The sequence below is a fragment of the Eumetopias jubatus genome, unplaced genomic scaffold (assembly GCF_037043125.1).
Source record: "Eumetopias jubatus isolate StellerSeaLion01/CBP00866 unplaced genomic scaffold, mEumJub1_p1.0 scaffold_7, whole genome shotgun sequence".
NCBI classification, from domain to species: Eukaryota; Metazoa; Chordata; class Mammalia; order Carnivora; family Otariidae; genus Eumetopias; species Eumetopias jubatus.
Genome location: NW_028274813.1, coordinates 141,767,009 through 141,779,733, shown reverse-complemented (window position 1 = coordinate 141,779,733; position 12,725 = coordinate 141,767,009). Strand labels below are relative to the sequence as shown.

The 12,725-nt window shown below is 38.0% G+C and overlaps 1 non-coding gene across 1 annotated transcript; it reads right to left on the bottom strand.

The window, feature by feature from the left end:
* Positions 1 to 572: 572 nt before the first annotated feature.
* Positions 573 to 639, bottom strand: LOC114196536 (small nucleolar RNA SNORD109A). The gene has a single exon (XR_003606702.1). It is a non-coding gene; the product is annotated as a small nucleolar RNA SNORD109A (small nucleolar RNA).
* Between the last annotated feature and the right edge of the window lie 12,086 nt (positions 640 to 12,725).

Here is a 12,725-nt window from a genome sequence, read left to right as displayed (position 1 = left end):
AGCTTCTGAAAAGATTCATACAGAGACCTCAAGACCTGGCACACAGAATATAACATATGAGCTTCAAAGGATCTTTGTTTAGTTACTCACCTCTGTTCTCTGAAGTAAAAGCCCTGATCTTAGTCCTTCTATCTCAGCACAATGTGACAGAAAGAAAAACAAAGACAGTATCAGAAAATATTCAACAGTAAAAAATTGGTTCCATTGTCATTATTTAATATAGGCATACAATTTTTTCTTCTTTTAGCCCAAATGAGAATTTCATTACCCATCACAATTGCTTCTCTCCTTCTTATTTCAATCATTTTTATTCCCTCATTTGTTACTCAAGAACATAGTTTCTGTATATCAGTATCTTTATACAACTTTTGTTCAAAATAAGCAAAATGAAGCAAGTCTTGGATTGCAGATCATATCTAAAGGTGCCCAGTGACTTATAAAATAAGACATAAATGCCCTGTTCTGGGAAAAAGAGAAAGCATGCTAACAGTGGTATTATGTTGTCACTGAGGGGTCATTAAAGACAGCCAGGCCCTGAGAGTCTTATTTGTCCTAGTAGAGGGCCCTCATCTGGACCTCAGATTGACATCTGGAATGAGTCCCTCAGCATCCTCAGACAGTTGTGCTCATCATTGATCCAGACAAGCACCCTCCCAACAAATAAGCATTTCCATAGCCAGGCTTATGTTGTGCAGGTTTGAATAAAGAACAGTAAATGTGTAGTAGATATTTTATTTAGTACCTGAAAAATGGGAACCATATATATAGCATTAAAAAAATGCTACCTTTGATTGTTCTAATAAAATTAGGTAAGATCTATTGGGAATAAAAAAAAACCTTTAATCAACAAAAATTTTAAAGAGCAAATGAGGTACCAAAAATAATATAAAGGTTGATTATAATATAAGTAGATCATATATGCTGTGAATATTTCAGATAAAGATTTAAAAATATAGTTAGCATAGTTGAATTTCACTACAAGTTTATTTTCATCCAATACAAAATTGTGAAAAAAAGAAATATGGGAATAATTCCCCAAAGTTATTCAGGTTGCTTTTAAAAGATATTTTTAAAAAGGGAGAAATAATGGGGATTCCTTTTTCCATTTAGGGGAACTCACTGGGAAAAATATCTATCATAAAAATATTCTTTCTTAAGCTTCTGAAAGAATGAACTCACAGAATTTGAAGCACTGACATCACTAGTAATAAAACACATTATTTCAAAAGCACCAGGATAGCCACTCACCTTTCTTCCCTGAAAGTAACTTATTCACTGGAAAAAAAAACAGTAACCTGTTCTAGCTTTGGACCTGCAAAACATTATAAAAAAATAGATCAGATGAGACAATGCATTAAATTAATTAAAAATAATGCATAACATTTGTTCTATTTTAATTAATCATACAGATATCCCTTGCCACAAACATCACATTTGCTTGATCCTTTATCATTTCTGTCATATAATTTATTCATCTGTTTCCTCCCTGGGTCTTTACTTTGCAAATGGCCAATAATTCTCTCTGCTGAGCTATTCAAATAAGTATATAGTGGTTATCTTTAAAATGGGAAATTTTAAAGCTGTATTCCACCCAATAAAGACTGAAAATACCTTGTGATGTGAAAAATGAAAAGAACATAGTAGGAGTATTGTGAGATTACTGAGGAGTATTATGAAGGGGTATTATGAGAGGTATTGTGAGGATTATTAATGACCTCATCAATTGAGCAGTACTAAAAGTGAGTCTTATTTGCTTTTTTTAAGTATTATTGAGATATTGAGATATTATTCACATATATCTCACCCATTTAAAGTGTACAATTCAATTGTTTTTAGTAAATGCCAAATTGTGCAACCATTGTCACAAATTTATTTTATTTATTTTTTTAATTTAAATTTAATTAGCCAAGGAATAATACATCATTAGTTTACAATGAGATACCACTTTATATGAGTCTTATTTGTCTTATAGAAGGCCACTCAGCTGGACTTCAGCAACCCCAGATGTTTATGCTTATTCTTGATCCAAACAGGACCAGTACAACCAATAAGCATTCCTCACACCACACTAATGCTCTTAACAATTTACTACTTGCATTTAGCATACAGTGAAAATAGCACAGGTAGACATTTAACTTGACTTTTGTAAATCTGGTTATAATGGCAACTCCAGAAGCTTCCCAGAATCCTTATTTTTAGAGTGATACATAAAGTGATATTGCAGTGGGGGAGTTTTTAATTCTGATATATTCAATAAGATAGAAAAAAAAGAATCAGGAGTTAACTGTGAAGTTAGGTTATATCACTTAAAAGGTATTAAATTATGTTAGGATCTATCTGACAATGTGATACTACTTTCATTTGTTTAGTCTATAGTCCCTGGAGAGAAGATATATGTCCATATTAAAAGTATAGGGTCATTACCCTATACCATTTTTTGTTTTATCTCACTAAGAGCAAGTTTATTTCAATACACACACATACAAACCAAATCTATTCTATGACTTGCCTTCGTTAATCTGTAAGTGCTCCCAAATATCTAGATTTTTAGTCTCATTCCTCATTACTATTATCCAAAATATATTCCCTGTCAGAAGTTACAAAAAATCCCCTACAAAAAGAATACTTTTGTCATTTTCTTGATCTGGCTGACTTCCCAACATCTGAATTCAGTTTAATGCACTATTATTTGCAAGAGCATCAAATATTAACAGCAAATAATTGAAAATAAGAAATAGATATAATAAATACATCTGATTAATACATGTAAAATATTAACCACTACATCCATCAAAGGAATAAGTTAGCAACAATTATTATTGGTTAGCTACCAAAATACACTAAGAAGGTGCTAATATTCAAATAAAATTCCTCAAGATAGCAAAATATCTGGAGTCAAGATAATATTTATGATTTATAAATATAGCATGCACACAAAGAAAAATACAGATGTGCTTATAAGGATAGGCAGATGGTATAATATAAAAGCTATTCCTCAGTTTCAGATAAACTGGACTTATGGTGAAATTTGAATGATAATTCTTTCTCCCAAGCAACTACATACTGTCTAAAACAAAATGAAAAGGACAGTGCAAATAAGTTTCCACTTTTGTTCTACATGAAATGTAGAATGTACAAAAAAGAATGAGGCAAGATGAAGCAAAAAATGATTAAAACTGATGGCAGATGACCATATTTTAGGAGCACAGAAAATATTTTAAGTCTACTCTGAAGAATGCATAGAAAAGTATGACAAATGTGTTAATAGATCTCATAAGAAAAATGGAAATTATAAGCATGAACAAAATGGGAATTCTAGAAATTAAAACTATAATATCTTTATTTTTTTTAAATAGATGGAACAAAATGACAAAGTAGGAAATTCCTAGCTTGTATGCCCCAAGACAAACTGTGATCTGGCAGCCATCCATGGATAAAAGTGCCTTTGTGGGAGATTTGGGATCCAGGTAGGAGATTGTGAAACTCCAGTGGGCCCAAGACTGAAGAAAGCTGCTTTGAGAAGGCAAGCCCATACCTTAATGGTAGGCTTGCTAAACATGGTCCCCGCTACAGACTGAAAACAGTCTCATCCCATTATGGACTCAGCTCCAATGCTGCTTGGTTGTGGTCTTGAAAGCAGCCTCATTCACCAAAGGACCCTAGAAGAGCTATGCCCATCTGTGTCCCTGGTAGTAGTTTTCCAATCTCTGACTGTGAATCCTGAAGTGGCCCTATGGCCTGGCCCTAGTCCTGCTCTGCCACAGTCTGGAGTAACTCTTCCCCCCATGAGAGGAAACGCACCTCTCTCTGCCCCTGGTAACCAGCCCACTGACTTTAGTCTCAACTGTAGATCTTGACATAGCCCTGAGACTTGGCTCCAATTCTGCTATACTGTGGCCTAGAGTCAGCCCTGCCTCCCTTGCCTGCCCAGGAGCCTTGCGATGCCTTTCTGCATTCCTGGTAATAGTACCACTGACATCAATCTTGTCTATGGACACTGATGTGGCCCTGAGACTTAGTTCCAACCCCATTTTGCAATGGTCTGGGGGCAGTTCTGCCCACACAGGGAATCTACAGTAAACACACCTTCCAAGGCCCTGATGATAGGCCCACTATGTACAGACTTGATTGTGGACCCAGAAACAACTCTGAGACTTGGCCCCAGTCCTTTTTGACTATGATCCCAGAGGCAGTCCTACCTACCTGTTTTTTTTTAAGATTTTTATTTTATTTATTTATTTATTTGAGAGCGAGAGAGAGAGAGAGAATGAGAGATAGAGAGCACGAGAGGAAAGAGGGTCAGAGGGAGAAGCAGACTCCCTCCTGAGCAGGGAGCCCGATGCGGGACTCGATCCCGGGTCTCCAGGATAATGACCTGAGCCGAAGGCAGTCGCCTAACCAACTGAGCCACCCAGGCGCCCCTCTACCTGTTGATCAAACAGGAAACTTGCTTGCCTGAACCCTCAGTAATAGGTCTGCCAACCATGAACCCAACTGTAGATATGGCAGCAGCCACATGACCTAACTCAAGACCTCTTCAACTGTGATCCCAGAAACAATTCCATTAGCCTGGGGACTTAGAAGGATAGTCTTACTGACAACAGTATATAAAGAAAGGAAGAGGTATTTTTTTTCCTTGAAATGTACAGACATCAGTGCTAGTCTACATAAATCATGAATCAAGAATCAGGCACCCATGAAACCACCAAAGGAAACTAATCAAGCTTCAGTAAATTAACCCCAAGGAAATGTAGATTGCCTGACAAAAAATTCAAAATTATTGTGTAAAGGAAGATGGTGGTGGAGTAGGAGGACCCTAGTCTCACCTCGTCCCATGAATGCAACTAGATATCAATCTCTTAAATACTCCACACATAGACCTGAAGGGTTACAGAACAAACTCCACCAGTAAGGGGTGGGGGAGAGGCTACATCGAAGAAAGTAGGAAGTGTGGAGACATGGTTTAGGGTTGAAATGGATTGCAGGTGCTGCAGAGGGGAGGGAGCATGGTCACAGAGAATGGCAAGAGACCAGAGTACACAGGGGAAGGCACAAGGAAAACATTTCCCCAGAGCCATTGGGTTGAAAAATGAGGGGTTGAATTTTGTGAGTTCTTGCAACCAGTCAGGCTTAAATACTGGAGTTTTAAAGGTCAGTGGACTTGGAAGGTCTAGAGCCCCAAGGACACTATGCTTCTTCTGGAGAGAAGGCAGGCAAAAATGCAGGGGCAGATAGTATGGAAACACCAATATGAAGAAAGCCTGGGGCACAGAGTGGGGAGATTATTTGCTCTTCTTAGAGCACATCCCTGAGAAGGATTATTCGCAGAGATACCTCTCTGGAAACAAAGGAACTGGCCAGAGCCATTTCCTTCACCAGCCCCTCAGTATAAACACAGAGCCACTTGTGGGAATCAGCACAGCACTGACACTGGCTATATAACTTGCATACACTAAGCCCCACCACCCTGCACTCCAGTGGGACTGCCCTTCTCAGTCCCACACGCATCAGGCCCAGTGTAGCAGGCCCATCCCCCAAAAGACCTGCAGAAACCCCTGCCCACACCACATCATCAGAAAGTTCTGTAGGGCCTCCGATCCGGTGGAGGTGGTGACAGGTCTCATTTCACAAGCAGACCAGAGCACACCTAGGTAAATCTTGCCACATTCAGATCAGGGCCCAAACACTGCCCATAGCAAACAAGGAGAACCTCTGCAGATGACTGGCCTGAAGGACAGAGCAGCCAAAATGCAAGAGCAGAGCACATACAACACACAGTAGAAACACTCCCTGAAGTGCGATACTCTGGGCACTACATGACTCTTCTTCATAAGGCCATTACTTTAAGGAGCAGTAGTCATAACTGGCTTTTCTAACATAGAGAAGAAGGCAGAGACTTATACAAAATGTGAAGATGGAGGAAGTTATCCCAAATAAAAGAACAAGATAAGGTCATAGCCAGAGATCTAAGCAAAAGAGCTATGAGTAACATTCCTGGTGGAGAATTTAAAGCAACAATCATAAGGATATTCACTGGGTTTGAAAAAAGAATAGAAGCTATAAGGAGACCATTACCACAGAGATCAAAGAGTTAAAAAAATCAAAGATGAAAAGTGCAATAAATATGATTAGAAATATTCTTGATGAAATGAACAGCAGGCCGGGAGAAGCAGACAAACAAATAGTGATGTAAAGACAAATTAATGGAAAGCAATGAAGCTGAAGAAAAGAGAGAAAGAAGAATTATGCAACACAAGAATAGACTTAAGGAACACACTGACTCCACCAAACATAATAGCAGTCATATTATGGGAGTCCTAGAAGAAGAAGAGAGAAAAAGGGGCAGAAAATTTATCTGAAGTGATGATGCCTGAAAATTTCTTTAATATGGGGAAGGAAACAGACATCCAAATTCAGGAGGCAGAGAACTCCCACTGAAATCAGCAAAAGCAGTCCAACAGTAACAAAATTTGCAAAGTACAGTGATAAATAAAAAATTCTTAAAAACAGCAAGACAAAAGAAGTCCTTACCTTACAAGGCAAAACCTGATAAAGCTACCTGGAGATTACTCAACAGAAATTCGGCAAGCCAGAAGAGAGTGGCATGATATATTCAATGTGCTGAATGGGGAAAATATGCAGTCAAGAATACTATATCCAGCAAGGCTGTCATTCAGAAGAGAAGGAGAGATAGAGAGATAAAGAGTTTCCCAGACAAACAAAAATGAAAGGAGTTTGTAATGACTAAAGCAGTCCTGCAGGAAATATTAAAAGGGACTCTCTGAGTGGAGAGAACAAAAGTGACAAAGACAAGAAAGGATCAGATCAGAGAAAACCTCCAGAAACATTATTTTATTGTAATAAAATGGTAATAAATACATATCTGTCAATAATTACTTTGAATGTAAAAGGACTAAATGCTCCAATAAAAAGACATAGGGTTCCAGAATGGGAAAAAAGACCCATTTATATGCTGCCCACAAGGGACTCATTTTAGACTTAAAGACACCTGCACTTTGGTTTTTCTTTAAAGATTTTATTTATTTATTTGACGAGAGAGACACAACGAGAGAGGGAACACAAGCAGGGGGAGTGGGAGAGGGAGAAGCAGGCTTCCCATAGAGCAGCGAGCCCCATGTGGGGCTCAATTCAAGGACCCTAGGATCATGACCTGAGCCAAAGGCAGATGTTTAATGACTGAGCCACCCAGACGCCCATAAAGACACCTGCACTTTGGAAGTGAAGAGATGGCAAAACGTTTATCATGCAAATGGATGTCAAAAGAAAGCTGGAGCAGCAATGCTTATATTGGACAAACTAGACATTAACACAAAGACTGTAACAAGAGAAAAAGAAGGACACTGTGAAATGATAAAGGCAGCAATCCAGCAAAACTATGTAACAATTGCAAATATTTATGCAACCAACATGGGAGCACAAATTATATAAAACAATAACAAACATAAAGGAACTCATTGATAATAATACAATAATAGTAGGGGACTTGAACACCTGACTTACATCAAAGGATATATCATCTAAACAGAAAATTCAACAAGGAAGCAATATCTTTGAGTGATACTTAGGAACAGATGGAGTTAACAGATATATTCAGAACATTCCATCCTAAAACAGCAGAATACACATTCTTTTCAAGTAAACATGGGACATTCTCCAGAATAGATCACATATTAAGTCACAAAACAGTCCTCAACAAATACAAAAAGATTGAGATGATACTATGCACCATTTCTTTTCTTTTCTTTTTTTGCAAAGCATATTATGCAGCTTTTATTAATACTATACATTTGTTTTTGGAAGTATGGGGGGAAAGGTGAACTTCATAAAGATAAGAATATAAGATGCAAAAACAGACCTGATTCAAACATATAGAGATTTAAAGAAACACAATATATAAAGTTTAAAATATACTACATGGGATGAACAGCAGATAATGTGTAATAAAAGATCACTGAGTTTGTAGCTATGGAAGTTATGGGGAAAGAACCACACGGAGGGAGAGAGGGGGAAAAAAGGGAAAAAAAAAAGAGTGTAAGTGACTTGTAAAAGAAATATAAGTATACATGTATATGGAATACCAGAAGCAAAGTGGTAAAAAAAATTAATACATAATGGCTGAAACATTTTCAGATTTGTTGGAAACTAGAAACTCAAGAAGTCCCAGTAAGAATAAAAGTAAGAATTCCACATCATAGCTCATAATTAAATTGTTGACACCTCACATTTTAAAAACAAAACCTTCAAAGTGATGAATCCAGTAAAAAAATTTGCTTAACCACATTCTCTCATTTAATAGATTTCAATGTATGCTGTGCAATTCTCTTCTGATCCGTATTTACTTTCTCTCTCCCCATATTTCCCAGGTAATATCTTTTTCAGATATTTTGCCACATCTGTTGACAATCTTTATTATTACATTTTAATAGTGTTCAGTAATGTAAGTGTTTTCACAGATAATCTCCACTCCCCTTTATAGACACTGCAACTGCAATTACAGGTGAAATGATAATTACTTCCAAGCAAGGAGATGAGATCATGGCATCTCAAAATTTTTTAAAATTTTTTATTGTTATGTTAATCACCATACATTGCATCATTAGCTTTTGATGTAGTGTTCCATGATTCATTGTTTGTGCATAACACCCAGTGCTCCACGCAGAATGTGCCCTCTTTAATACCCATCACCAGGCTAACACATCCCCCCACCCCCTTCCCCTCTAGAACCCTCAGTTTGTTTTTCATAGTCCATCATCTCTCATGGTTCGTCTCCCCCTCCAACTTACTCCCCTTCATTCTTCCCCTCCTGCTATCTTCTTCTTTTTTTTCTTAACATATATTGCATTATTTGTTTCAGAGGTACAGATCTGTGATTCAACAGTCTTGCACAATTCACAGCGCTCACCATAGCACATAAACTCCCCAATGTCTATCACCCAGCCACCCCTCCCTCCCACGCCCCACCACTCCAGCAACCCTCAGTTTGTTTCCTGAGATTAAGAATTCCTCATATCAGTGAGATCATATGATACATGTCTTTCTCTGATTGACATATTTCACTCAGCATAACACCCTCCAGTTCCATCCACATCGTTGCAAATGGCAAGATCTCATTCCTTTTGAAGGCTGCATAATAATGCATTGTGTATATATACCACTTCTTCTTTATCCATTCATCTGTTGATGGACATCTTGGCTCTTTCCACCGTTTGGCTATTGTGGACATTCCTGCTATAAACATTGGGATGCACATACCCCTTCGGATCCCTACATTTGTATCTTTGTGGTAAAAACCCAGTAGTGGAATTGCTGGATCGCATGGTAGCTCTATTTTCAACTGTTTGAGGAACCTCCATACTGTTTTCAAGAGTGGCTGCACCAGCTTGCATTCCCACAAACAGTGTAGGAGGGTTCCCCCTTCTCCACATCCCCGCCAACATCTGTCATTCCCTGACTTGTTAATTTTAGCCATTCTGACGGGTGTGAGGTGGTATCTCATTGAGGTTTTGATTTGGATTTCCCTGATGCCAAGCGATGTTGAGCACTTTTTCATGTGTCTGTTGGCCATTTGGATGTCTTCTTTGGAAAAATATCTGTTCATGTCTTCTGCCCACTTCTTGATTGGATTATTTGTTCTTTGCGTGTTGAGTTTGATAAGTTCTTTATAGATTTTGGATACTAGCTCTTTATCTGATATGTCATTTGAAAATATTATCTCCCGTTCTGTCAGTTGTCTTTTGGTTTTGTGGACTGTTTCTTTTGCTGGGCAAAAGCTTTTTATCTTGATGAAATCCCAATAGTTCATTTTTGCCCTGGCTTCCCTTGCCTTTGGCAATGTTTCTAGGGAGAAGTTGCTGTGGCTGAGGTCGAAGAGGTTGCTGCCTGTGTTCTCCTTTAGGATTTTGATGGACTCCTGTCTCACGTTGAGGTCTTTCAACCATTTGGAGTCTATTTTTGTGTGTGGTGTAAGGAAATGGTCCAGTGTCATTCTTCTGCATGTGGCTGTCCAATTTTCCCAACACCATTTGTTGAAGAGACTGTCCTTTTGCAATTGGACATTCTTTCCTGCTTTGTCAAAGATGAGTTGACGATAGAGTTGAGAGTCCATTTCTGGGCTCTCGATTCTGTTCCATTGATCTACGTGTGTGTTTTTGTGCCAGTACCATACTGTCTTGATGATGACACCTTTGTAATAGAGCTGGAAGTCCGGAATTGTGATGCCACCGGCTTTGCTTTTCTTCTCAATATTCCTCTGGCTATTCGGGGTCTCTTCTGGTTCCATACAAATTTGAGGAATATTTGTTCCATTTCTTTGAAAAAAGTGGATGGTATTTTGATGGGGATTGCACTGAATGTGTAGATTGCTCTAGGTAGCATTGACATCTTCACAATATTTACTCTTCCAATCCATGAGCATGGAACGTTTTTCCATTTCTTTGTGTCTTCTTCAATTTCTTTCATGAGTATTTTATACTTTTCTGAGTACAGATCATTTGCTTCCTTGAATAAATTTATTCCTAGGTATCTTATGGTTTTGGGTGCAATTGTAAATGGGATCGACTCCTTAATGTCTCTCTTCTGTCTTGTTGTTGGTGTATAGGAATGCCACTGATTTCTGTGCACTGATTTTATATCCTGGTACTTTACTGAATTCCTGTATGAGTTCTAGCAGTTTCAGGGTGGAGTCTTTTGGGTTTTCCACATACGGTATCATATCATCTGCAAAGAGTGAGAGTTTGACTTCCTCTTTGCTGGTTTGGATGCCTTTGATTTCTTTTTGTTGTCTGATTGCTGTGGATAGGACTTCTAATAATATGTTGAATAGCAGTGGTGAGAGTGGACATCCCTGCCACGTTCCTGACCTTAGGGGAAAAGCTCTCAGCTTTTCCCCATTGAGAATGATATTCACTGTAGGTTTTTCATAGATGGCTTTTATGACATGGAGGTATGTACCCTCTATCCCTATACTCTGAAGAGTTTTGATCAAGAAAGGATGCTGTACTTTGTCAAATGCTTTTTCTGCATCTATCGAGAGGATCATATGATTCTTGTTCTTTCTTTTGTTAATGTACTGTATCACGTTGATTGATTTGCGGATGTTGAACCAACCTTGCAGCCCAGGGATAAATCCCAATTGGTCGTGGTGAATAATCCTTTTAATGTACTGTTGGATCCTATTGACTAGTATTTTGGTGAGAATTTTTGCATCCATCTTCATCAAGGATATTGGTCTGTAATTCTCCTTTTTGATGGGGTCTTTGTCTGGTTTTGGGATCAAGGTAATCGTGGCCTCATAAAATGAGTTTGGAAGTTTTCCTTCCATCTCTATTTTTTGGAACAGTTTCAGATGAATAGGTATTAATTCTTCTTTAAATGTTTGGTAGAATTGGGGAAGCCATCTGGCCCCGGGCTTTTGTTTGTTGGGAGATTTTTGATGACTGCTTCAATTTCCTTAGTGGTTATAGGTCTGTTCAGGTTTTCTATTTCTTCCTGGTTCAATTTTGGTAGTTGATACATTTCTAGGAATGCATCCATTTCTTCCAGGTTATTTAATTTGCTGGCATCGAGTTGCTCATAATATGTCCTTATAATTGTTTGTATTTCTTTGGTGTTGGTTGTGATCTCTCCTCTTTCATTCATGATTTTGTTGATTTGGGTCCTTTCTCTTTTCTTTTTGATAAGTCTGGCCAGGGGTTTATCAATCTTGTTAATTCTTTCAAAGAACCAGCTCCTAGTTTCGTTGATCTGTTCTACTGTTCTTTTGGTTTCTATTTCATTGATTTCAGCTCTGATCTTAATTATTTCTCTTCTCCTGCTGGGTTTAGGCTTTATTTGCTGTTTTTTCTCTAGCTTCTTTAGGTGTAGGGTTAGGTGTGTATTTGAGACCTTTCTTGTTTCTTAAGAAAGGCTTGTATTGCTATATACTTTCCTTTTAGGACTGCCTTTGCTGTAACCCAAAGATTTTGAACACTTGTGTTTTCATTTTCATTGGTTTCCATGAATTTTTTTAATTCTTCTTTAATTTCCTGGTTGACCCATTCATTCTTTAGTAGGATGCTCTTTAGCCTCCATGTATTTGAGTTCTTTCCGACTTTCCTATTGTGACTGAGTTCTAGTTTCAAAGCATTGTGGTCTGAAAATATGCAGGGAATAATCCCAATCTTTTGGTACCGGTTGAGACCTGATTTGTGACCTAGGATGGAATCAATTCTGGAGAATGTTCCATGGGCACTAGAGAAGAATGTGTATTCTGTTGCTTTGGGATGGAATGTTCTGAATATGTCTGTGAAGTCCATTTTGTCCAGTGTGTCGATTAAAGTCTTTATTTCCTTGTTGATCTTTTGCATAGATGATCTGTCCATTTCAGTCAGGAGGGTGTTAAAATCCCCCAGTATTATTGTATTGTTGTCAATGTGTTTCGTTGATTTTGTTATTAATTTCCTTATAAAATTGGCTGCTCCCGTGTTAGGGGCATAGATATTTACAATTGTTAGATCTTCTTCTGGATAGACACTTTAAGTAAGATATACTGTCCTTCTTCATCTCTTATTACACTCTTTGTTTTAAAATCTAATTTGTCTGATATAAGGATTACCACCCCAGCTTTTTTGGTGTCCATTAGCATGGTAAATGGTTTTCCACCCCCTCACTTTCAATCTGGGGGTGTCTTTGGGTCTAAAATGAGTCTCTTGCAGACAGCATATTGA